The sequence below is a fragment of the Pristis pectinata genome, chromosome 18 (genome assembly GCF_009764475.1).
Source record: "Pristis pectinata isolate sPriPec2 chromosome 18, sPriPec2.1.pri, whole genome shotgun sequence".
Classification (NCBI taxonomy): Eukaryota; Metazoa; Chordata; class Chondrichthyes; order Rhinopristiformes; family Pristidae; genus Pristis; species Pristis pectinata.
In genome coordinates, this window is record NC_067422.1 from 24715271 (window position 1) to 24741618 (window position 26348).

Here is a 26348-nt window from a genome sequence, read left to right on the forward strand (position 1 = left end):
GTTTTCAGACAAATATAGTTTTCAGACAGATATAATTTTCTGCCTCTACCAGGAATAGATTTCTTTTTTTAAGTTGACCTTAATGGATGTGTGCAAATTCTGTTGATTAATTTCAGAGAAATCTGCCCTTTTTTTGTAACTTCGGAAACAATTTTTGGATGTTTCCAACTAAATAATTGGTTGAGGAGTGTTCAGTGAACTTGGATTTGGGATTCGGCTGCATTCTTATCAAAGCGCACTGCGACGCCTGCCGAGTGTGCAACATCTTTCAGAGCCGAGGGAATCCGGGACTGCCTGTTTAAATCCATTTGTTGTCTCTGGTTTGCAAAGAATGCACTGAATAGTGACAAAGATATCGACTAACTTTCACTCTGGCAGCTTTCTGAGTTTACTTCCTGAAACGGGTTGGACTGGCGTCCCTCTGAGCCAATGAAAAGCTGCCGTTGGATTCACTGTCATCCTCAGTCTCAGCTCGTTGTCGGACTTCGCTCTGAGCAAGTTGAGATGAGTCTTTGGGCTTTCGGTCCAGAATTGATTAACTTTGGATTTCGCTTCACCAAGTGTGACGTTCACAGCTGGGATTGGGAATCAAAGACAACTGCAACCTGTTGACAAGTTTTAACCAGTGAGTCCAAATTTGATTTATGTTTTGGTGTGGAACTATTGATTCTCTTTTTTGCTGGTCATTTCTTTAATTTGAATCGTTGCGTAATTGAGTCCAGGTCGTGGTCACTGTAGGATTGTCTTGAGACAGATGACTGAATAATAAAAACACAATGAGAACATGTGTAATGATGAATTGCACCCATACACCTCTTTTGGCTTTGTTGTTGGTGCTGTTCAGGAGCACGGTCCCTGGTGTGCCTCCTGACAGCTGAAACTGTTTGCAGAAACCGGTGCTAAAAATGTAGTAAAGAGATTCTGTTATGATAAGCAACCGCCCAGATTTCTGGAGGCGCCGGTTGACTGTTAAACCGGCGTAATTATCACATTCAGTTCTGTCAGTGGGGTGGGAAGCTTAAGAGCAGCTCAAAATAACATCATCAAATATCATCAAAATATCATCATCGTTGGTAATCTAGACAGGCATTTTACAGCTGGCTTTATTGAACGTGTTCTACTTTACCGTGGCAATGTTTTGTTGCTTGTGCCTACCCTGCGTTTCTTGATTAATGGACATGTGGTAGAGATGGGAAACTGGCTTTTCCATGGGGAAATGTCGAATGCTTTAGAAGTTTATGGTGAAGTGATAGCTTTGTGATCATAACAATATTCTGAACGGCTTGGGCTCCCTAAATATTAAGTAGCTGGTCTATGCAGTCCAAGAAGGTCTGAGACTTGCCTCCCTATTCAGGGTTAACTTGGGTGTCAGGTGCTACAGTTGGTTGCAACACCCTTGGGTGAAGAAGAGGAAACTTTGACCAGGATTTCTACTTCTGATGTCTGCAAAGAGAAGGATGTCTGTGTGAGAGAAAGAGAACATTAGGTGAATCCCATAGAGAACATTTGGAAGATTGAATTTGAAGGCAGGATACAGGGTTAATGGTCAGACTCTTAGCAGTGTGGAGGAACAGAGGGATCTTGGGGTCCACATCCATAGATCTCTCAAGGTTGCCACACAGGTTGATAGGGTTGTTAAGAAGGTACATGGTGTGTTGGCCTTCATTAGTCGGGGTATTGAGTTCAAGAGCTGCAAGGTAGTGTTGCAGCTCTATAAAACTCTGGTTAGACCACACATGGAGTATTGTGTTCAGTTCTGGTTGCCTCATTATAGGAAGGATGTGGAAGCTTTAGGGAAGGTGCAGAGCAGATTTACCAGGATGTTGCCTGGATTGGAGAGCATGTTTTTTTGAGGATAGGTTGAGCGAGCTAGGGCTTTTCGCTTTGGAGAGGAGGAGGATGAGAGGTGACTTGATAGAGGTCTGCAGGATGATAAGAGGCATAGATCTAGTGGACAGTCAGAGACTTTTTTCCCAGGGCAAAAATGGCTAACATGAGGGGCCATAATTTTAAGGTGATTGGAGGAAGGTATAAGGGGGATGTCAGAGGTAAGTTTTTTTACACAGAGAGTGGTGGGTGTGTGGAACACACTGCTGGCAGAGGTTGTGGAGACAGATACATTAGGGACATTTAAGAGACTCTTAGATAGGCACATGAATGATAGAAAAATGGAGGGCTATGTGGGAGGGAAGGGTTAGATAGATCTTAGAGCAGGAAAAAATGTCGACACAACATCGTGGGCCGAAGGGCCTGTACTGTGCTGTAATGTTCTATGTTCTATGAATCCACATATCAGCCCACGACTCCTCAAGTGGATATTATTCATGTGTTAAAGAGTCTTATGTCCCAAGGGTAGTTATTAACAGTAGTGAAAGACGTGGGCCAGCACCTGCTGGTTCTTCAGAGGGTTTATTGCAGTACATTTGAAAAGAGAACTTTTGTGTTTCAAACTCGTAGATCTTAATTTCAAGTCCTGGTATTCCTCATCTATTTCTTTCAGCTCATATAGACCTTGGTTTCCTTATGTAAAAATACTTTACATCAATAGAAATTATGCTACAGAATGGGTCAACTTTAATGACTTTAAAGGATGCTTTATAACAATAATACACTGAGATTCCCAGTGAAGACATAAAATATAAAAATCAGAAAACTTCAGATGCTGGGAACCTGAAATGAAAAAAAGAAATGTTGGAAATGCTCAGGTAGCATCTGTGGAAGGAGAAACTGAGTTAACATTTCAGGTCAATGAAAGGTCCTCTCATCAAGTACTGGTCAAAGATCATTAACTTGAAACATTAATTTTGCCTCTCTCTCTCCAGAGCTGCTAGCTGACCACTGAGTATCTCTCACATTTTCTGTTTTTATTTAAGGCATATTTTACGATCAGTGGTATGCTTATTCCAAGGTTTTAGGGGGTAACTTCATTCAATTTTGGGTCTTATTGTTCATTGGTGCACATTGATTGAAATTGCTCACTACGATAGTTAATATGTGATAATATTAATACTGAAAGATTAATAATTGCATTCCAATTACAACAAGTTCACTGAGTGGTAATCACAGCTACCAGAAAGTCTCCTGGTCTCATGTTATGTCTTGTGTATCATCTAATTATTGGCTGCAGGCTGTAATGAAATTCTTTTGAACCACTGAATTTAAATGTTAAAAAACTGCCATGTGTCTTATCCTGGGTTAATTGGCAACTGTACATTACCCCCTAGTTTACAAGTAAGTGGTAGGGTCTGGGGTGAGTTAGTGGGAATATGGGGAGAATAAGTAGGATCAGTGTTCGATTGGTGTAGTGGGTGCTTGACGGTTGCCCTGGACTCAGTGGGCTGGTGGGCACATTTCTGTGGTATGTAATTCTATGACACAATGATTCTAATCAAATGTCAAAGTTGTACTTAACCTGAAGGAAAGACTACTGTGCCATTTTTGTGAATGTATGTAAATGAAGTAATGTCTGAACTTCCGAGAAGATACTAATCCCACCTTCACTCATGCATAAGAATGAAATATAAGAGTAACTGTGTCTAACTACATGTAATATTGAATCATTTACATGCAAAATATTACTTTATATCTTAATATTAGCCCTGTAAAGTTCTCTGGTACATATGTAGAAACCTTGTGTTTTTAAGCTGTATTTGCATATATTTATGAGAATAGTATTAACATAGTCTTTAGTTTTTGGCAATATACTCTTAGATTTTAGGTTTTTATTTCAGATGACCTTTCATGATAATTGAGATAACTGGAATTTCTAAGAAACTTGGATTTTTAAATTTTCCCTGTCCTGATGAAGGGTCACTGACCTGAAATGTTAACACTTTTTCTCTGTCTACAGATGGTGCCTGTTCTGCTGAGGATTTCCTGAATTTTCTATTTTTAATTCATATTTCCAGCATCTATGTTTTTTTTGCCTTTTTGATAAGTTGTCATGACCTTGCTAAACTACCAGACTTTCTACATTTTGAATTTAGTGTAATTAATATGTATGTGTGGTTGATTCTGATTATGAAATTTTCCAGTAAAATTGAGTGAATTTACAGCAATGATACCACATGTGAGATGTAGTCATTATGTTAATAGTCAATTTAGTTGGCTTCACAAAGGATTTAGTATTGTGTTGCATAACATGATGCTAAATTAAGCAAGGTGGAATGCTTTGCATTCAGTTCCTCATCACTCATGGGTATGGTGGAATGCAGTCAGTCAGTCTTCTCATTATCTGCTGTTAAATGAAGTGTGGAGGTATGCTCAGGCATAAAACTAAAATCTGATCTGTCAATGAATAAAACAAACCTAACGCAAGCCTGAGGTCCTAGAATATTTTTTATACCTGACCTGCCATGAACGTGGTGCATATTACAGTAAATGGGTTCAGTGGGGCTTGGGTTGAATAGCCAGGCTCTGGTGAAGTGTGGCTGATGGCACCTAAGGTGATGCCTGGCAACATTCACTGGATAGCCTTATACCTAAGGAATGCCCACTGGGGAAAGACACTGAGGCCTCTTAGGACTGTGAACACATACCTCAGAGTGAGCTACCAACATAATGGGGGAAATTCAATGGGGCGCTGTTGAAGAAGCAACAAAAATAATTGAGTGCAGGGAAGCTTTGAATATGGGAATGTAGAATTTGGAGGTAGTTCTGTAGCTCAGGGATTAGAGGCCTAGTCCTATTAACTTTGAGGTTGTGAGTTCAAATTTCACTGGGCTGCACTGCTTCCTTGCAATAGGTTTTAAGGGTTGTCATACTTAAGGAGAGACGTATTTGCTTTGGAGGCTATTTATAGAAGATTCACCAGGTTGGGCAGGCACGGTAGTGTAGCAGTCAGCGTAACACTTTACAGTGCCAGCGACCCAGGTTCAATTCTGACTGCTGTCTGTAAGGAGCTTGTATGTTTTCCCCATGACTGCGTAGGTTTCCTCCAGGTGCTCCGGTTTCCTCCCGCATTCCAAAGACGTACAGGTTAGGAAGTTGTGGGCATGCTATCTTGGTGCTAGAAGCATGGCGACACTTGCAGGCTGCCCCCAGAAGACTAGATGCAAAAAGGTACATTTCACTGTGTGTTTCGATGTACATGTGACCAATAAAGATATCTTAAATCTTAAAATCTTAGGTTGAATCCTGTGATGAAGGCTTTGACTTGTAAGGAAAGATTGAACAGATTTGACCTGGAGTTTAAAAAAAATGAAAGGTGATCTTACTGAAATATATAAGGTTCACAGGGGACATGGCAGGATAAATGTTGAGAGATTGCAGGGTAAACTAGAATTAAGGAGCATAATTTCCAAATAGATCATCCATGTTTGGTGGAAGTAAGGAGGATTCTTTTTCTTTTAAAGTGTTGTATTTCTTTAGAATTCTCTACCTCAAGGAGTTGTGGAGCCTGAGTCATTGAATAAAGCTGAGATGGACACATTTTGGATTATATGGGACTTAATAGTGAACAGACAGGAAGATCAGATTGAAGCCAAAATCGGATCAGCCATGACCTCATTGAATAGTAGAGGAGGTTGAAGGGGGTCATGTGGCTACTCCAAGGCTTGCTTCCATTTCTTATATTTTCTACCCTTTTGATAATAGGAGGACGTCCCTCTGTTTGCTGTTTCTCTTTTCAAATGTTCATCTTAAACCTAAATTAGTACTTCACATATTTCCTTGATAATTGCAGATGATATGTGGCATAGAATGATCATTTTCAACAGTACAGATTATTCCTAACTAAATGTAGCAAAATTATCCTTAAAATATTGACATTGCTTTCAAATTGTCATGACAGTTCTTATATATATTGTCATATATAATTAAAAATACATTTTGATAAAGTAATGAAATATTAAAAGAATTACTGATGCAGGGTCTCCATCTGAAACGTTGACCATTGCTTTGCCTCCACAGATGCTGTTTGACCCATTAAATTCTTCCAGCAATTTGTTTTTGCAAAAGAATTACCAGTTTAGAAATGTAATTGCTTTATTTGCCAATTGCCCTGAAAGTTTCGTGATGAATTCAACCAATATATTTCATCAGGATCACATCAAATTCCAGCAATAACTGCATACATATCTGTACCTGCACAGCGCACATATACTATTGTAAAATCCGATACTTGAGCACACTGACAACAGTATAAGTTTACATGTGCATATTTCCGATGGAAGCTGCCTTTGGGATTTGCTGTGCTGTAATTACACCATCCCATGTTTTGAAACAATTATCCGTGGCACACTGATGCATCATCTAAAGATTACACTTAATTTTGAATCCCCATCTCCAACATCATGGGCAATGGAGAGGATATATTAAACTTAGTCCTACAGTTCACACTTCCTCTTCTTCTCACACAGTTTTCTACAACATAATTATTTGTCTTTTTTTTCTAACTCCTGGCTATTTCTTCCCAAGTGGTACCTTGTTCTCTTTGCTTTGTTCTGTTTCCCAAGGTGAAATGTTATTTACACAGCTAAACCAGATTTCATACCTTTGCTGGATAATTGTATATGATAGGGCAGGTGAAAATATCCAGCATTCCCATTGGGATAAAAAGCATACTGTTTTTATCTTTCAGGTAAACTCCTTGCGACTCCTTGGTTGGGAACAGCATTTAAAGTTTCGTGCCTCTCAATTTGTCTCGCTGCAGTTTTGTCAGCATTATTTCCAGTCTGCTCCCAGGTTTTTCACTTTGACTGAGTTGGGAGCTGCACTGAAAATCTTTCTCTTTATTTGGCTTGTGGAATGGGGACAAAGTTTTCCATTGTTTAAACTAGCTCAGGCCTGACAGGTTTGAAAAAGAAAGCAGCCAGAGGTTGCTTACGGTTATTGTTGCAGTAATAAATTTCTTCTTTGGTTATTTGATGCTTTCTTTGAATGTAGTGAGTAGGTTTCAGGTAAGGACTATACAGCCAAGTTTGAAAATACACACTGGTTGAGGTAATGAAAGACATAGAACATAGAAGAGTACAGCACAAGAACAGGCCTTTCGGCCCATAATGTCTATGCTGACCATGAAATGCCAACTTAAATTGCACAACTGCCTGCACGGTCTATATCCCTTCATTCCCTGCCTGTTCCTGTGTCTGTCTTACTGCCTCTTAAACTTAAATGAACAGTATTAAAAGAAGAAACAGATAATAACTTTTGCACAGAAACAGAGAAAACAGTTAGAAACATAGGTGATGTAGTTGTGGAGTGAATCGGGCAGATGTTTAAGGAAAAAATGAATGAGAGACATTGGGAATTAAATTTTAGACCAGATGTTCTGTGCCATGAGTGCACTTGGGCAACGGGGGAAGGAATAAAGAATTGGAAAAGATGGCGAGAGAAAAGAAAACCAGTAATTGTACATAGGAAGCATGGTATTGCAGCCTAGTAATAATGGTACTGAACTTGTATCTTAGAGGTCTTGAATTTTAATCCCATCATAAAAGAATAGTCAATGAACCTGACATCAGAAAAAAATGGCACCAAAAAATAATCTTAAAAGTGAAAGTTGTTAAATACCAATTTGTAAACCATGAACGACAAGTGTCTTCAAAACAGTCGGTTGACCCTTGGGTAAGGCAATGTTGTGTCATTCGTGTACCATGGTAGCATTGCAGACAGTGCAGCCATCTCACAGCTGCAGTGACATCAGTTCAATTGTGACCTACGGTGCTGTCCGTGTGGAGTTCTTTCTGTGTTTTTCGTGGGTGCTCTGGTTTCCTTTGACAACCCAAAGAGGTACTGGTTGGTTAATTCACTGTTGTAAATTGGACCCAGTGCAGATGGCTGGTAGGAGAAATTGGGGGGAGGGGTGTTGGGGGCATGTGTGAGGGGATAGACTACAGGGAAGTAAGCGGGGGGACGGGATTGATGGAAATATTTTGAGATAGCTTCATTAGGCAGAATGGCCTTGTGTCAAAAATTATGGAAAAATATGAAATATCCTTAGTGTAGGTGGCTGGTGGGAAAATCTGGGGATTGGGGTGGCAGTGTTAATTGGCATGTGTGAGAGAATAAGTTATATGGAAATAAATGAGGGAATGGGATTATTTTGAAAGATAGCATAGGCTTGATGTGCTGAATGATCTTCAATAATGTCAGGAAATACATGAAAATAAAAGAATAAATCACATTGTCTTAACAGCAATGGAGGAACTAAGAAACAGTCTCCAAATATTCCACAAAGATCTTGGCTACTTCAACAGCACCCCTCAAACTCATTTTCACCAGCATCCAGATGGACCAGGGCAGCAGGTGCATGGGAACACCACCACCAGCGGTTCCCCTCTAACTCACACCATCCTACCTTGTAAATAGGTCATGCCAACGGTGGTGCAGCAAGTAGAGCTGCTGCCTCACATCTCCAGGGATCCAGGTTCAATCCTGACCTCCCGCGTTCTTTGTGTGGAGTTTGCACATTCTCCCTCTGACCGTGTTGATTTTCTCCAGGTGCTCTGGTTTCCTCCCACATTCCAAATACCTGTGAGTAGGTAGGTTAATTGGTTGCTGTAAATTGTTCCCAGTGTTTAGGTAAGTAGTAGAATCTAGGGTTGGTTGCTGGGAATGTGGGGAGGGAAAAAGGGATTAGTGTAAATGGGAGTTTGATGGTCAGCATAGACTTGGTTGGCTGAAGGGCCTGTTGCTGCACTCTGAGTCTACGATTCTATTCTTTTGGGGATCATCTGTTACGTTCCAATAATCCTAAATTCCACAGTCCAAAGGGCAGAATAATAGGTTTCCTTCCAAGTGCCACAGTGTATATTCTTTTGAAAGACTTCGATGAGTAAGAGTTACTACTAGTTTTAGCACTGTTGGAACGACTGAGGAAGGATTCTAGTGCAGGCAATTAAAAGTTAAGCAGTCTGTAATGTGAAGCTCGAGTGCCTCATGATAAGCCAGCCAAGCAGAAGAAGATTGCACAGCTAACCATATGTTGAAAGAATGGTGGAGGGGGGAGCTTCTACTGAGGCACAGTGACCAGTTTTAGAACAGTGTGTGGTTGTACAGAGGGGAGTTACTCTACTAACAGAATCACTGACAAGGAAACTGAAGATAAATAATAAATGCAGACTTTGGCAACACCCATATCCAAAAATGAGTCTTAAACAAAAAAAACATGTAGATGTTCTAACGTATTTCACAAGTAACTACTTTTGAAGTAATAGTGCAATGAAAGAAAAGATAACCAATTTTCAAACAGTAAATATGAAGGTCACACAAACAAACATGCAATATATAATGAGGTAATCTGATTGAAGGGAATGAGTTTGGCCAGGACACTGGGAATAATCCCGATCTCTGTTTTGCTTTAGATGGTGCCTTGGGATTACTTACATTGAGTTGAAATGGAAGATGTGGTCACTTAAACTTCTCTGAAATGTGATATCACTGATAATGTTTTACTTCCTTCGTAGAGGGTTGAAATGAAAGTCTAGATGATATGCTCAAACATCTGGAGTGATGACTAAACCCTTGACTTCTGACTCATTGATGAAATTGCTTCAGAAGTTGTGGCATATGAATGGGGTGGATTGGAGGGGTCAGACTTTGGGGCATTGAGGAAAGAGGTTATGAACAAATATAACAAAATATTTAAATTAGCAAACACAACAAGGAATATGGAGAGAAATCTTGTAAGAGGCAGGCAAAAGATTAAATAAAGGATAGTGGAAGATAAATGAATTTTAAAAAAAGGGGGAAAAAAGGTACCAAAGAATTTAAATGACCTATATCAATGATTTGGATGCGAATGTACAAGGCATGAGTAGTAGGGTTGATGATGACACTAAAAGAAGTGGTGTTGTTGACAGTGAAGATGGTTATGGGGATTTACAGGGGTATCTTGACCAACTAGGTAAATGGGCTGAAGAATTGCAAATGGAGTTTAATTTGAATAAGTGTGAGGTGTTGCATTTTGGGAAGACAAATGAGGGTAGGACTTTCACATGAGCAGTAGGGCCCTGGAGAACATTGTGGAAGAGAGGGACCTAGGAATACAAGTTCCCTGAAAGTGGAGTCACAGGTAGACAGGGTGGTGAAGAAGGCTTTTGGCATGCAACCTTCATCAGTCAGGGCATTGAGTATAAAAGTTGGGAGGTCATGTTGCAGTTGTACAGGACACTAGTGAGGCTGCATTTGGAATATTGTGTTCAGTTTTGGTCACCCTGCTACAGGAAAAATGCCATTGAGCTGGAAAGATTGCAGAGGAGATTTATGAGGATGTTGCTGGGACTTGCGGGTCTGTGTTACAGAGAGGGGATGAGCAGGTTGGGATTTTTTTCGCTGGAGCGTAGGGGAATTCTACAGGTGTATAAAATTATGAGGGGCATAGATAGGGTAAATGCACTCAGTCTTTTTCCCAGGGTTGGGGAATCAAGAACATAGGTTTAACATGGGGTTTAGTAGGAACCTGAAGTGCAACTTTTTCACCCAAAGGGTGGTCTGTGTATGGAAAGAGCTGCCAGAGGAAGTGGTTGAGGCAGATACATTAACAACATTTAAAAGAATCTTGGACAGGTACATGGATGGGAAAGGTTTAGAGGGATATGGGCCAAACATGGGCAAATAGGGTGAGCTTAGCTGGGAATCTTTGTCAGCATGGACCAGTTGGTCTGAAGGGCTTGTTTCTGTGGTGTATGACTCCATGACTTTATGACCTAGGGTTGCGGTGTTTATAGGTGACTTTGCAATGCATTGGAAATAGGTAGGAAGTTAAAAAGAGGAACTTTTTTTTTAATGTATTCAGAATCTTGTAGCTGCAGGCCATCCTAAAATGTAACACTTGTAGCGGTTGCTACCGCGGAATAAAACAAGACTCTACTCGGAGGATTGCCAAACAGAACTGGTTTATTTTCCCGCCTTGTGCGGGCCCTTTAAGGGAGAAAAACTCCCGCCCAAAAAAAACCGGCAATGACGTAAGTCCTACGTCATCAGGACTTTCCCGCGCGCGGGTTCTCCCCGTCGCTCGGAAAGACGAGGCCCACCGCCATCTTGGGCCTCGTCGCTCCGACGCCGCGCGACCCGACTGCCGAGCCGGTTCGCCCGACTAGACGGTGAGTCGCCACACAACCCCCCCCCAGAACCGGCAAGACAGTCCCCAAGGTCCGTTGGCTGTGCCAGCTGCCGCTTAGGGGGGCGGCCTCTGCGTCGTGGCGTGGCAACCTCGACAGGCTGTTGCAGATCCAAATGGGCCGGTTTGAGGCGGTCCGCCGTGAAAACCTGTTCCCTGCCTCCAATGTCCAAAATAAAAGTGGATCCGTTATTCCGTATGACTCGGAACGGTCCCTCATATGGTCGTTGCAATGGCGCCCGAGGTGTGCCCCTGCGAACGAAAACAAACTTACAGTCCCGTAGTTCCTTGGGCTGGCAGGATGGGGCTTGACCGTGCCATGAGGTGGGAATCGGGGCCAAGGCGCCGAGCTTCTCGCGCAGTCTTTGTAGAACTGCTGGGGGTTGTTCCCCTTGGTCCTGAAGGGCAGGTATGAAATCCCCGGGGACAACTAGTGGTGCCCCGTATACAAGCTCAGCTAAAGAAGTGCGGAGGTCTTCTTTGGGGGCAGTGCGTATGCCGAGCAGGACCCAAGGCAGCTCGTCAACCCAGTTAGGACCCTTCAGGCGGGCCATCAAGGCCGATTTTAGATGGCGGTGAAAACGTTCCACCAACCCGTTTGATTGAGGATGGTAGGCCGTGGTGGTGTGCAGCTGCGTCCCTAGCAGGTTCGCTAATGCAGCCCAGAGACTGGAAGTGAATTGGGTGCCTCTGTCTGAAGTGATGTGGGCCGGAACGCCAAAACGTGAGACCCAAGTTGTGAGCAGCGCTCAGGCGCAGGAATCAGTTGTGATGTCAGTCAGGGGGGTTGCCTCAGGCCACCTCGTGAACCGGTCCACGATGGTAAGGAGGTACCGGGCTCCTCTTGAAACCGGCAGAGGGCCCACGAGGTCGACGTGTATGTGGTCGAACCTCCTACGGGTAGGCTCGAACTGCTGTGGTGGGACCTTGGTGTGTCGCTGGATTTTTGACGCCTGGCAGTGCAGACAAGTCCTGGCCCACTCACTGACCTGTTTGCGCAGGCCATGCCAGACAAACTTGCTGGCGACCAGTCGGACAGTAGATCTGATGGACGGGTGCGCCAACCCATGTACCGAGTCAAAAACGCGTCTCCGCCAGGCTGCAGGGACAATAGGGCGGGGCTGACCAGTCGCAACGTCGCAAAGTAGGGTCCGCTGACCTGGACCAACCAAGAAATCTCGGAGCTGCAGACCCGAGACTGCGGTTCTGTAGCTGGGCAGTTCGTCGTCGGCTTGCTGTGCGTTCAGCCAGGGCCGTGTAGTCGACACCCAAGGATAGGTTGTGGATGGTTGGTCTGGAAAGTGCATCAGCAACAACATTATCCTTTCTGGAGACATGTTGGATGTCAGTTGTGAACTCGGAAATGTAGGATAAATGTCTCTGCTGACGAGCTGACCAGGGATCGGAGACTTTGGAGAAGGCAAAGGACAGAGGCTTATGATCGGTGAAAGCGGTGAAAGGCCTGCCTTCTAGAAAGTATCGGAAATGCCGGACCGCCAGATACAGCGCTAGAAGTTCCCGATCAAAAGCGCTGTACTTCAGTTCGGGCGGTCTAAAGTGTTTGCTGAAAAATGCCAAGGGTTGCCAGCGGCCTTCGAGTAGCTGTTCCAGTACCCCACCCACCGCGGTGTTGGACGCGTCTACCGTGAGGGCAGTCGGGACGTCAGTCCTAGGGTGTACCAGCATCGTGGCGTCTGCCAGGGCGTCTTTGGCCTTAACGAAAGCAGCCGCAGCCTCATCAGTCCAGGTGATGTCCTTGCCCTTACCAGCCAGCAGCGAGAACAGAGGGCGCATGATACGGGCTGCTGCAGGGATGAAACGATGGTAAAAGTTGACCATCCCAAGGAATTCCTGTAGGCCTTTGACTGTGTCGGGGCGGGCAAAATGGCGGATAGCATCCACCTTGGCGGGTAGGGGTGTTGCCCCGTCGCTGGTGATTTTGTGGCCGAGGAAATCGATAGAGTCAAGTCCAAATTGGCACTTGGACGGGTTAATCGTGAGGCCGAAATCGCGGAGGCGGGAATACAGCTGGCGGAGGTGGGAAAGGTGTTCCTGGCGGTTACGGCTGGCGATCAGTATGTCGTCCAAGTAAATGAACACGAAGTCCAGGTCTCGGCCTACCCCGTCCATCAGCCGCTGGAAGGTCTGCGCGGCGTTCTTAAGGCCGAATGGCATCCGAAGGAATTTGAACAGGCCGAATGGGGTGATAATCTCAGTTTTGGGGACGTCATCCGGATGGACCGGGATTTGGTGGTATCCCCTAACGAGGTCCACTTTGGAAAAGATGCGGGCCCCGTGTAAGTTCGCTGCGAAGTCCTGGATGTGAGGGATGGGATAGCGGTCCGGGGTGGTGGCGTCATTCAGCCTGCGGTAGTCGCCGCAGGGCCTCCACCCTCCGGTGGCTTTGGGGACCATGTGCAGGGGGGAGGACCAGGGGCTGTCTGACCTGCGAACAATCCCCAGCTCCTCCATGTGATGGAACTCTTCCTTTGCCAGGAGGAGCTTGTCTGGAGGTAATCGTCGTGCTCGGGCATGAAGGGGTGGCCCTGTGGTAATGATGTGGTGTCGTACCCCATGTGTGGGCCGAGAATTTGTAAACGAAGGTGCCAAAATCGATGGGAATTCGGCTAGGAGCTTGGCGAAATCATCGCCAGAAAGGGTAATGGAGTCCAGGCGCGGGGCTGGTGGGCTGATTTCTCCCAGGGGATAGGTCCGGAGAGTGCTAGAGTGGACTAACCGCTTCCTTCGCAGGTCGACTAACAGGTTGTGGGCCTGAAGGAAATCGGCTCCTAGGAGTGGTCGGGCGACGGTGGCAAGGGTAAAGGTCCAGGTAAAACGGCTGCCGCCAAAGTGTAATTGAAGCGTACGGGTGCCGAAAGACCGTATCGTTGTACCGTTGGCGGCATTGAGTAGAGGACCTGGTGGCCTGTCACGAGTGTCGCGGCCTGTCGGGGGCAAAATACTGACCTCCGCTCCAGTATCAACGAGGAAATGCCGTCCAGATTTCTTGTCCTGAACGAAGAGGAGGCTCTGTCGGCGGCCAGCCGCCGTAGCCATCAGCGGCGGTTGGCCCTGGCGTTTCCCTGAAACTTGCAGGGTGGGCGGCATCGACGGGCCTCCGCACCCCACCTCTGATGGTAGAAGCACAGCTGGTCACCCGTGTCGTCGTCTGCGTTCCTGGGGCGTGGCTGCTCGGTTGCTGGGGCCGGGCGAGGCAGGCGTTGGGCTCGCGGCCTGGTGATTTGACTGACGGACGAACCGCTCTCGCGCTTGGCCCTCCACAGGACATCTGCCCGGGCGGCCACCTCACGGGGGTTGCTGAAGTCGGCATCAGCTAACAACAAGTGGATGTCATCGGGGAGCCGTTCGAGGAAGGCCTGTTCGAACATCAGGCATGGCTTGTGTCCCTCAGCCAATGCCAGCATCTCATTCATTAGGGCGGATGGGGATCTGTCCCCCAGGCCATCCAGATGAAGCAGGCGGGCGGCGCGCTCACGACGGGAGAGGCCGAAGGTCCGGATCAAAAGATCTTTGAAAGCCGGGTACTTATCTTCCTCCGGAGGTGACTGGATGAAGTCTCCAACCTGGGCGGCTGTCTCCTGGTCCAGAGAGCTAACCACATGGTAGTACTTCGTGGAGTCGGAGGTGATCTGCCGAAGGTGGAATTGCGCTTTGGCCTGGTCAAACCAGACGCTGGGCCGAAGTGTCCAAAAGGTGGGCAGCTTGAGGGCCACTGCGTTGGCTGCTGCGCTGTCGTCCATTTCGCGGGTCCAAAAGCCGTTTGGACCGTCGGGGTCACCAATGTAGCGGTTGCTACCGTGGAATAAAACAAGACTCTACTCGGAGGATTGCCAAACAGAACTGGTTTATTTTCCCGCCTTGTGCGGGCCCTTTAAGGGAGAAAAACTCCCGCCCAAAAAAAACCGGCAATGACGTAAGTCCTACGTCATCAGGACTTTCCCGCGCGCGGGTTCTCCCCGTCGCTCGGAAAGACGAGGCCCGCCGCCATCTTGGGCCTCGTCGCTCCGACGCCGCGCGACCCGACTGCCGAGCCGGTTCGCCCGACTAGACAGTGAGTCGCCACACACTGATAATAAAGTATTTTTGAACTATGAATCTATATTAATTAGAAAGACTGGATTTTGGTAGTTGTGGGAGAATGGTAATGCTTTCAGAGAGCCCTTCTCTCATCTGCAAGTATGGAGGCTTTACTCTTCACTGATTGCTATAACTGACTTGGGAATACTTGAGACATAAGAGATGTAGATGCTGGAATCTGGGGCAACAAACAAGAGGCTGGAGAAACTCAGCGGATCAGGTAGTGTCTGTGGAGGGAAATGGACTGTCAGTGTTTCGGATCGAGACCCTTTATCTGGACTGGATGCAATAGTTAAATCCTAGCTGTTTAGCATGGAAATACTGGCATTTCCATCAAGCATGGGCCCATAGAGTAAATGATGTTGGAAATATAAAATGCATTCGATATTATATAGAACAGTACAGTGCAAATAGGCCCTTTGGTCCACGATGTCTCTGCTCGCCATGATGCCAAATTAAACTAATCCCATCTGGCCACACAAAGTCGATATCCATTCCCTGCCTGTTCATGTGTCTGTCTAAATGCCTCTTAAATGTTGCTATTGTATCTGCTTCCACCACCTCCCCTGGCAGCGTGTTCCAGGCACCCACCACTGGGATACTTATACTTATTGCCAGGTGCAAATCTATTGTTCCTTTTATCCTGAGGAAACTGTTATTCAATTTTGCAGGGCAATAATGTGTTTATACTTTTAGAGCAATGACCAAGATCACCAGTTGGGGATGAATGGAGATATCTGTATGGCTCCCTCAACTCATCCGTCAGCACAATGCCCGAACCTTATTTATGTCAAGATTTGTCACATTCTCGAATGTCCAATTTGAGCTGAGGCTGGCAATGTTCTACTGTTCCCCTGTTGTCATTTTGAAGATATTGTAAATTTGCCATTCATGAGAGCAACATGAAATATTACTTTCAAAGACCCGGAAACAGCAACAGATGTAGCTAAGGTAACCAAATATGTTCCTCAACAAGGGCTTTTTGTCCTGTTTATCATCAAAATGTGGGGGAGCAATGGCCCTTTTGATAATCTGTGAGTGTTTGCAGGGTGGGGAGGAGTTAGTAGGATCATTGGTTGATATGTTTGTGTTTTTACTTGCAGTTTGGGAACACCAATCTAAAATTGTACTTGTATTGGCAGGGAAAGGAAAGGTTTTGAGCTAAGATTGTTGAGCTTTGCATCTGAATACTGGGTGTGGTTTGGTTTGCAGGTCACTGAACAGTTGGGAATGGGAAACTAATATTTAACTGTGGATTCAAATTACATGGAACAAGGAACCATTCTGTGGTTTGGAGCAGGACATCCCTATTTGTGTGTATGCTGCAAGTAGTCATGGGCAACCCAGTGGTTTAAAAGGGGAAGAGTATAGTCAGGATTTCACTAAATTAGTTTACGTTGAACTGAGTGGTAAATAAATGACTTAACTGTGTTCATTGTCCATTTACAAAGATGTTGATTGTGAATCCTTAGTTACTGTAAGGGAACCTTACCATTCAAAAATCCACCAAAAATATACATATATTTGAAGTACATAGAGTCATTCAGCACGGAAACAGGCCCTTCAGCCCAACTGGCTCATCTTTGGCCCATATCCTTTTAAATCTTCCCCATCCATATACTTGTCTAACTGTCTTTTAAAAGTTGCCTCTGTACCTGTCTCAACCAGTTTCTCTGGCAGCTCATTCCATGTACAGACCACCCTCTGTGTAAAATATAAAGTTGCCCCTCAAGTTCCTGTTAAATCTTTCCCCTCTCACCTTAAACCTATGCCCTCTAGTTCTTGATTCCACATCATTGTTATGTCTATATTTTTAAGTATTATTTTATGAATCCTACATTTCTTATAAGTTCTCATGATATGAATAACTGATTAGACTGCACAGAAATGTCCCACCAAAACTTGACACCAGTTTCTCACTTACTAAACCAAGAGAATTATTGAGTCTTCCAGTACAAAACCATTGCACAGATCCTGCGTCCCAGAAGGGGCTGCCATCTTAATTCCATTCTCTTGCCTGCTGCCCATACTTTTTTTTCAAGTTTTCCCCTTATTTAAATATTTATTCAGGTCTTTAGGTCTTTTTAAAAGCTATAATGGATATTGCTTCCAAAATCATTTCTGGTAGGCCTTGATAGGTCCAATCGATCACCTTCAAAACAAGCACTCCCTTGCTCTAGTGCATAGTTTATAGAGCAGCAAAGACACAGCAAACTTGGGACTGAATTAAAAATTCACACAGAGCCATTATTAATTATTGTGCCTCACTTTTGCTACTAGGGCAGCATTACCCTAAGTATCTGATCTTCTGCACTATTGAGATGTAATACTTTGCATCCCTTTGCAGTAAATTATTGTAACTATTTTGGCAAATGCAGATGAATACAGGTGCAACATACAGCAATCTGCTAAGATCTCCCTTTCCGTTATGTCTCTGCGTAGTTGAGCATAAGTGCTCTACTTTAGCCTTGCCAAAATGAGGGCAATCTCGCTGATGAGCTCTTTAGAATGTTCATGGCGAATAGGTGTTTTAAAATCAAAAAATATTTAGAAGTTTGTTTAAATGTGCTGTAACTCCTTTCAGTTAATCTTGAAGCTCATAGGGAATATGTAGCATAGAAACAGGCCTTCCATCCCAACTATTTCTTGTAGAGTTTGTGCTCCATTCACCCTTCCTCCTTCCTTCCTTCCTCACTGAATTCCATCAACGTTACCCTTCTCCCTCATATGCATATGCAGCTTTCCTTTAAGGCCTTCAGTACTATTTCCCCTGGCTATTACCTGTGGTAATGAGTTCCACGTTCCCACTGCTCTTATTGAAGAAGTTCTTTCGTCATCAGAAAGTACGGAGTACAAGAGAACAGTTAGCACTTGTGTTTTGGTTGTCTGCTTGGTAGAATAGTTCAGCTGTTTATACCCCATCTATATAGTTCTCCTTCCATATAGTTCAGTACTTTGTCTTAATTTATTTACTCATTTTTTTTGGAATGTACAATTGGCTTCTGTCACCCTTTCAATAGCACCTTGCAAGTCATATCAACTCGCCTTGTTCTGACGATCACCTTTATCCTACTAATCTGTTACTGAACCTTCTGTAACTGAAAACAGTTTCCCTTACTGGCTCAATCAGCACAATTAATGATTTTGAACACTCCTACTTAATCTCCTGTTAACCACAGTTTCTGTCTCTTCACATGTTTGAAACCTTTCATCATTAGCACAGTTGCTGTAAAGTGGCTTAATTGTATCTGTTTTATATCCATTCATCTAGTTTCATTTACATATGAAATTAAAACAAAAATATTTTGATGATTGGGTGGTATCTGTGGTGAGGAAAACAGGGGTAATGTTTCAGGCCAATGGCTGATCTTTAGAAATGGAACAATCTGGAAAGCAGGTGTGTTTAAACTTGCAGAGAAAGGGGAGAATGGATGGAGGGTACTGCAGAATGCCTGACAGATAGGGTGGAGATAGAGGTGGATGACACAGATTGGTCAGAGAATCATACAGTGCAGAAATAGACCTTTTGACCCACTGAGACCATGCTGGCCATCAAACCCAAATTTGCACTGATCCTGATTTATTCTCTCCACGTTCCCATCAATTCCCCCCAAGTTCTTCCACTTACCTACAAACCAGGGGCAATTTTACAGTGGCCAGTTAACTTCCCAACCCACATGACTCTGGGCTGTGGGAGGAAACTGGTGCACCTGGAGGAAACCCACATGGTCATAGGGAGAGGATGTAAACTCCATACAGACAGCATAGGAGGTCAGGATTGAACTTGGGTCACTGGAGCGGTGAGGCAATAGATTTGCCATCCGCACCACTGTGCGGCCTCACTTGACTACGTGAGGGTGCCGAAGGCTTGTTGAAGGCAGCAAATCTGTTTGGGAGGTGATGCACATGGTAGGAGAAGAAAGGCTAGAGGAAAAAAAAATAACCTGCTGGAACTGTGAGATACAGAATGTAACAACTGCTGGGAATCTGTAGTAAGGAGGAATGTAGTGACAGGCCAGCAGATCAGGTTACCAGCTTGCTATGAGATTGATGTATTATTTAATAGTAACATCAGTGCTGGACTGAGAGTCATACATTCTTGTAAATCAGAGGGATGTTGGTCTTTCTGCATAAAACTATTGACCATCTGAACCTACCCAGAAATTTCACTCAATGTCCAAACCTTGCAGTTTTATAATGCTGTTATAAAGACAGTGGTGTCTGATACCTAGCACTGTATGTCATGATCCCTATAACCTTGTGACATATTTATCTTTTTATCCCCTGGGCCCTGGACCTGATGGGCTGAATGGCCTCTCTGTGCATCATTGTGACAGTCACATCAGGATAAGATAAGAAAAGCTTAATAGTTGCATCGTGCCAGCTTATTTCAGCAATTGGACTATAATTTTTGGATTGGAATGTTGTTGGTTCAAACCACATGCCAATGACTTCAGATTCAGATTAGTTTAGTTTATTGTCATCTACACTAGGGTGCAATGAGATTCCTTGCTGGCATGAAGCTCACAGAGCAAACAGTACACACAGTAATAATAACTACAACAAGAAATACAGTAAGTGCAAAACAATAGAATGGTGCAAAGAAAGTAGTATATTGTCTAGAGCACTATTTGAGTGCAATATCTAGGCAGCAGTGTTGCTTTGTCACTGGTGCTGACTGCTGTCAAACCAAGGGTCTGAATGCCTTTAACAGCAGACATAGATTATCCTGCAACACTATGTGAAATGCAACGCTGACACTAATCCCTCAATATACAGGTTAATTAGCCATTCTTTATACTATTACCGGAGCGTGGTGAATAGGCTTGTCCTGTTTACATACAAAACCACAGTGCCCCCAGAAGTAATTCATTGGCAGTAAAGCACTCTCTTGCCTGAGGACATGAATCCTATTTCAATACAGACTCGTCTTCCTTTCTAAGGGGTAACTTCATGAAGCTGTAGAAGATCTGAAACTTTGACCAATATTCCAATTGAAGAATAGTAGTTGTAAGGAGTTCAGCAATGGTTCCAGGATAATTGAAAAACACGATGATGCTGGAGGAACTCAGCAGGTGAGGCAGCATCCGTGGAGCAAAGCAAGTGGTCAACGTTTCGGGTCAGGACCCATCCTGAAGAAGGGTCCTGACCCGAAACGTTGACCGCCTGCTTTTCTCCACAGATGCTGCCTGGCCTGCGGAGTTCCTCATAGTGTTTTTCATCTGGATTCCAGCATCTCTGGTGCTTTTGTTTCTCTGGTTTCAGGATAATTACCCTGTTGTGTTTAAATTGTTCTTTTTTTTCCCTGCATTTTCAGCTTCCTTTAATTTGTCAGATGTTTTCTCTGAAAAGAATTCAACCAGCCATAAGCAAATAAAATAAGTAGCTCAGTGAGTTGCAGTCTGAGTAGTTTAGGAGTGGCTCGTGCTGATTCTGCACCAACTTGAAGAGTAAGGCTTGCACAAGGCAACCAAGAGATATTTAAAGATATTTAGAAGTTATTTAAAGAAATTACTTAAAGGTATTTAGAGGTTTCAATGCAGAATCTAGTCACTCAGCTTGTCCAGTCCCACTTGGATTTTGTCTTCCATATGATCAAATAAGATGAGGAGGAAGATTTTAAATTCTGAAGCTAATGAAGGTGGAATTCCTAATGGGAGGGATAATACTAGACAGGATATGTGCAAGTGAATTTTGGATAAGTTGGAGTTCATGGGAGACACAAGAGACCGCAGAAGCTGGAATCTGGAGCAACACACAAAAAACTGGAGGAACTCGGAGATAGGCCGAAAGGGGGAGGGGACAGTGGAACTAGTGCCAGAAACAGGGTGGATTAGTGATCGGTGGAAGCGACAAAGGGCTCAAGATGATGCAATCTGATAGGAGGGGAAGGTGGAGAATATAATCAAGGAATGGAGGTGGGGAGGGCAAATGAGAATAGTGAGGAAGGGGAACCAGTGGGAGGAGTGTGTTGGTGATGGGTAAATAGAGAGAGTGGAGGAGGGGAAAGATGGGGGCTGGGGTGAGTGTAGGAAGAACTGGGTAGATCGTGAGGCGAGAGAACATGGAGTTCGTGGGAGGTGGAGAGTTGAAACCTGGCATTGAAATCTAGAGATGGCCAAAAAGCAAATGAGGGTCATGTGCTGGTGATGGACAGCATTATGGAGCCAAAAGCTAACAGTTTACATGATGCAAAGCAAGGATGTAATGCTGAGGCTTTATAAGGTGCTGGTCAGACCACATTTGGAGTATAGCGAGCAGTTTTGGGCCCTATATCTAAGGAATAATGTGTTGGCATTAGAGTGGGTCCAGAGGAGGTTTACAAGAATGATCCCGGGAATGAAAGGGGTAATGTGTGAGGAGCATTTGATGGCTCTGGGCCTGTGCTTGCTAGAGTTTTGGAGGATGTGGGGGGATCTCAATGAAACCTACTGAATATTGAAAGGTCTGGATAGAGTGGATGTGGAGAGGATGTTTCCAGTAGTGGGAGAGTCTAGGACCAGAGGGCACAGCCTTAGAATAAAAGGACGTCCCTTTAGAACAGAGATGAGGAGGAATTTCTTTAGCCAGAGGGTGGTGAATCTGTGGAGTTCATTGCCACAGACAGATGTGGAGGCTAAATCATTGGGTATATTTAAAGTGGAGGTCGATAGGTTCTTGATTAGTAAGGGTGTCAAAGGTTATGGAGAGAAGGCAGGAGAAATGGGTTGAGAGGGAAAGATAAATCAGCCACGATCGAATGGCGGAGCAGACTCAATGGGCTGAATGGCCTAATTCTGCTCCTGTGTCTTATGGTTTGAATGTTATTTCATTACTCCATGGTTGTGGTGCATGGATTGGAGTTATCAGGAAAGTGTCAGTGCAAAGATTTAGATATAATTTTATTCATTTGTGGCGACTCACCGTCTAGTCGGGTGAACCGGCTCGGCAGTCGGGTCGCACGGTGTCGGAGCGACGAGGCCCAAGATGGCGGCGGGCCTCGTCTTTCCGAGCGACGGGGAGAACTCGCGCGCGGGAAAGTCCTGATGACGTAGGACTTATGTCATTGCCGGTTTTTTGGGCGGGAGTTTTCTCCCTTAAAGGCGGGAAAATAAACCAGTTCTGTTTGGCAATCCTCTGAGTGAGTCTTGTTTTATTCCGCGGTAGCAACCGCTACACATTATGAATTCTAATGCATGCTTGTAAGATCTGTAAAATGATTTACAGTTTAGTCTTTTGTGAGAAAAGATCTGGCACTCATTTTATTTCGAGATTTTCAGAATGCAAAAAGAAATTTGGGCAATGTTTAATCTCCTTATACTCTTAAACATTAAAATCCTCTGTCCCATAAGGTTTTTGTCTGATTGTGTTGTCATTTGATGATAGTCTTCACAGTTTTTCTTCCAAATTGGTTGTGTTCCCTTGCTATTTATCTTGCGTTATTTGCCATTTGTGTTGAGCATCATTTATAGAAGGGAAAAGCAGTATCCAAGATAACATCTGATTTATATTGTACTACTTCCAGCAATCTTTCAAAATACTTTTCATCTCCTACATAAATTCCATTATATCTTTAGAGCGATCAGGGAAAAATGATTTACTTGCCTCTTTCTGAACTATTTTCTTGTAGCAGGCTAAAAAGATGACATTCCCTGTTCATTCCCACCATATATGCCAAGAGCAAAATATATCTTCCTGGCTATACTTCTCCAGTCAATTGGATTAAAGTGGCTAATATATGAAAATAAATAACACAGCAAATGTTCTGCTTGAGGATACAATTGTGCAGTCATCACCAGAGAGCGTAAGCACCACTGAATGTTGATTGAAGAACAAATGAGCCCATTCATTTTTAGTCTAAGATTCTCTGCAAAGTGGCAGTGGGTGTGGTCGACCATTCCTTTTTGCTCCCAAATTTATAATCCCAGTTCAAAGTAATTGGAGAAAAATATTCATTTAGATATGTTTGCTGAACTATTTCTTTGTGAAATTCAAACCATCAAAGTGATGTAATCGATATTGGACAATATATTTTCATTTTCATTTCTCTGTCAGCAGGCATTGAGTGGCCCAGGGTTGTTTGTCCCAAAGTAATTGCTGCCTCATCATTGAGAAGTAATTGGTCTCTCATACCTTCTGGGACCTTTGGAAGGCCTTTAATGCAACTATTATCTGTTGCTATCTGCAAAATTTCATGGGCAGCTCTGGGAGCTCCACAGTCACACTTTTTTGATGTGGGAGAGAGAAATTATGCCATTCAGTGCCTCCTCATTTCTCACTCATCACCATGATTTTCAGACCTTGTGATAATGAACCTATTCTTGCCATTCTTCTCAACCTCGTGCACTGTCTGTTCCCCTGGCTCCCTTGTACACTGAGCCCTTCGGTGTTATTAGTGAATACACTTTATTTACATTCACTGGAAGTATCTGACCTGGTTGACTAAGCATGCAAGAGGTGCAAAAACTGAGACTGAGAATGTTATGGAGAGGAAAATGAGGTTGGCCCATTGTCGAGTAGGCAGCCGAAGCGTGACGTTCGCTCCCTCTGCTGCATTACACCTCCCTCATCTTTCTCAAACCACGTGTGAATGTATCTCCCAGGATGTTCACATGTATACTCTATCTTAAAACTGCAATATTTCAAAACCTATATTAGTAGACAATGTTGATGTTTGATTATAATATGCATGAACTGTGCAAATGCACAATAAAGCAAATAGTGCCCTCGATACCTTTGTGAATAATAAGGAGTGTTTAAACTATAAAAGTACCTCCTGAAGTATTGACATTGTTACAGAGACAACCAGGGTATCAGTCCACACCAAATAATCTCAAAACTCTCAGATAGTTTTTTGCTTTTGGTTGAGGTCTGAACATAGATCATGACACCAGGAGGATTCTCTTATTCTACTGTGAATACTGTGGAAATAATGGTGTCCACATGAATATACATATAAAACCTTGCCTTAATATCTAATCTGAAAGAAACTGTTTCTGACGATAAAGTATTGCTTCAGGACTGCACAGATGTATCAGCCCAGATAATGGTAAAAATGGTGATGAACTCACAACTTTCCGGCTTGTGAGAATGCAACGATAACCAGGCAAAGCTGACACGTCAATGTGGAATTTTTCAGTTAACACTCTGCAAAAAAAATTATTAATTTTAGTATAACGTGTTTCTCTCTAAACTTCTCCCTGCTACATCACCCAACTACCCTATCCCCCACTATGCTCCCACCACCCCATCTGGACCACTTAAAAAAATTGTTTCTAATTCATTTTCCTTTTTGAATATTAATCATTACTTAATAACCTGCTGAGAATTATTCATGATTAAAACGTTAATGCTCTTGTATAAATGGTGGGCCTACTTGAAAGGCCTATTAGTGAGGGATAAAAATTTGCGTAATTCCTGATCCTGGAATATGATGGTTTATGGAAAGGAGCAAATTAGTGCTAAGATATTGGAGGGTATCTTTACACAGGAGAAGTGATACTACCTTCACAGCATTGCTAAACTGGTATTCCATTGGCAGGTTGTTAAAGTCAACTAGACTCCTGACCTCAGCATCACTGTAGTTGTGCATTCTGAGCTGTGGAGAAGGTACACTTTTCATATTACTGGACTATTTCAAATTATCTGTTAATTTCTTGGCTTCAAAATATTGCTTGATGTTGGCAATGATTGAAGAAATTGGAAAATATAGAATGATACCAAGTTTGAATGAGTATGGAAAATGCATAGATTTTACATTAAGCCAAATGAACTTGGAGAGGGAGCAGCTGTGTTAGTTTTCTGCAGAGCTGGAAAACTGGGAATCAGACTTGTGCTGCCCATCTAAGACTGAGAAGAGGAAGAACTTTTTCTCAGAGGATTGCAAATCTTTCAAAATCTTCACCCCAGAGAGCTATAGATGTGGAGTTATTGGATGTGTTTAGGATGTGAGAATTTAATTTGGACGATAGGTATGGGGAAAATGAGGATTATGGGGATAGGCTGGAAGGTGAATTGGAATTGGTTTATTATTGTCACTTGTACCTCAGTATGCTTATCATGCATACCGTTCATACAGATCAATTCATTACACAGTGCACTGAGGTAGTACAAGGTAAAACAATACAGAATGCAGAATGAAGTGCCATAGCAACAGAGAAAGTGCAGTTCAGGTAGACAGGTGAACAAAACATTGGAAGTCTGATCAATGATCATCTTACCCATGAACATATTGAATGGTGGTGCAGGGTTGAGAGTCATACTGCACATTTCTACTGTTATTTCTTATTCCTACTCAAATTGTATGAGGTACTCGTCCACAATCAAACAACATATTGTCAAATTGTATAATCATTATAGCAAGGAAACAGACCATTTGGCCCAACATTGGGCATCCTTCTGTATAACCCCATCACGCAGCACTTGATCTACAGCCCTTTGTGCCTCTGTGATTTAAGTGTTCATCTCAACGTTTCTTAGATGATATCAGTGACCCAGCTTCAATCATCCTCTAGGACAGTGCATTCCAGCTACTTAACACTCTCTGGGTGAACAAAGTCCCCTCATATTCCCTTTGAATCTCTTCTCCCTTACCCTAAATCTATGTCCTCCAGTTTTATCTACCTCTGATAAGGGGAAAAGTTTCCTGCAGTCTATCCTTTCTATACCCCTCACAATTTATATACTTGAATCATGTCCCCTCTTAATCTCTTCTGCTCCAGGGGGAACTGACCTAGTTTCTCCAGTCTCTCCTCATAACTGAGCTGCTCCCTCCCAGGCACCATCCTGGTGAATCTCCTCTGCACCCTCTCCAGCTCTATCCCATCCTTCCTAATCCTTGGTGACCAGAAATGGACACAGTACTCCAGCTGAGGTCTGACCAAGGTCTTATAAATTTGGAGCACCACCTCCCTATTTTTGTATTCGGTGCCCTGACTAATGAAGACCAGTATCCCGTATGCATTCCCACCACATTGTCTATGGACTTGTACTCCAAGGTCCCTTTGTTCCTCAATACTCCCCAAGACCCTACCATTCATGGTGTATGTCCTAGCCTCATTAGTGCTACCAAAATGCATTATCTCACATATTTCTGGATTAAACCCCATCTGCCATTTCACCAACACATCAAGATCTTTCTGCTGCCTAAGATTACCTCCCACACTATCAACAACTCCACCAATCTACGTCTCATCCGCAAGTTCACTGA

At 43.6% G+C, this 26348-nt stretch overlaps 1 protein-coding gene across 4 annotated transcripts in view; it reads left to right on the plus strand.

Annotated features, from left to right (window-relative positions):
- Positions 1-470: 470 nt before the first annotated feature.
- The window catches only part of LOC127579913 (phosphoinositide 3-kinase regulatory subunit 6-like), an 88567-nt gene continuing 62689 nt past the window's right edge, over positions 471-26348 (plus strand). For 3 of the 4 annotated variants that reach the window (XR_007957744.1, XM_052032970.1, XM_052032972.1), the window contains exon 1: positions 485-625. The gene's annotated coding sequence lies outside the window, so the exon portion shown is untranslated. Of the gene's footprint in view, positions 626-26348 lie in introns of all 4 variants that reach the window. The other variant, XM_052032971.1, reaches the window with a different exon arrangement.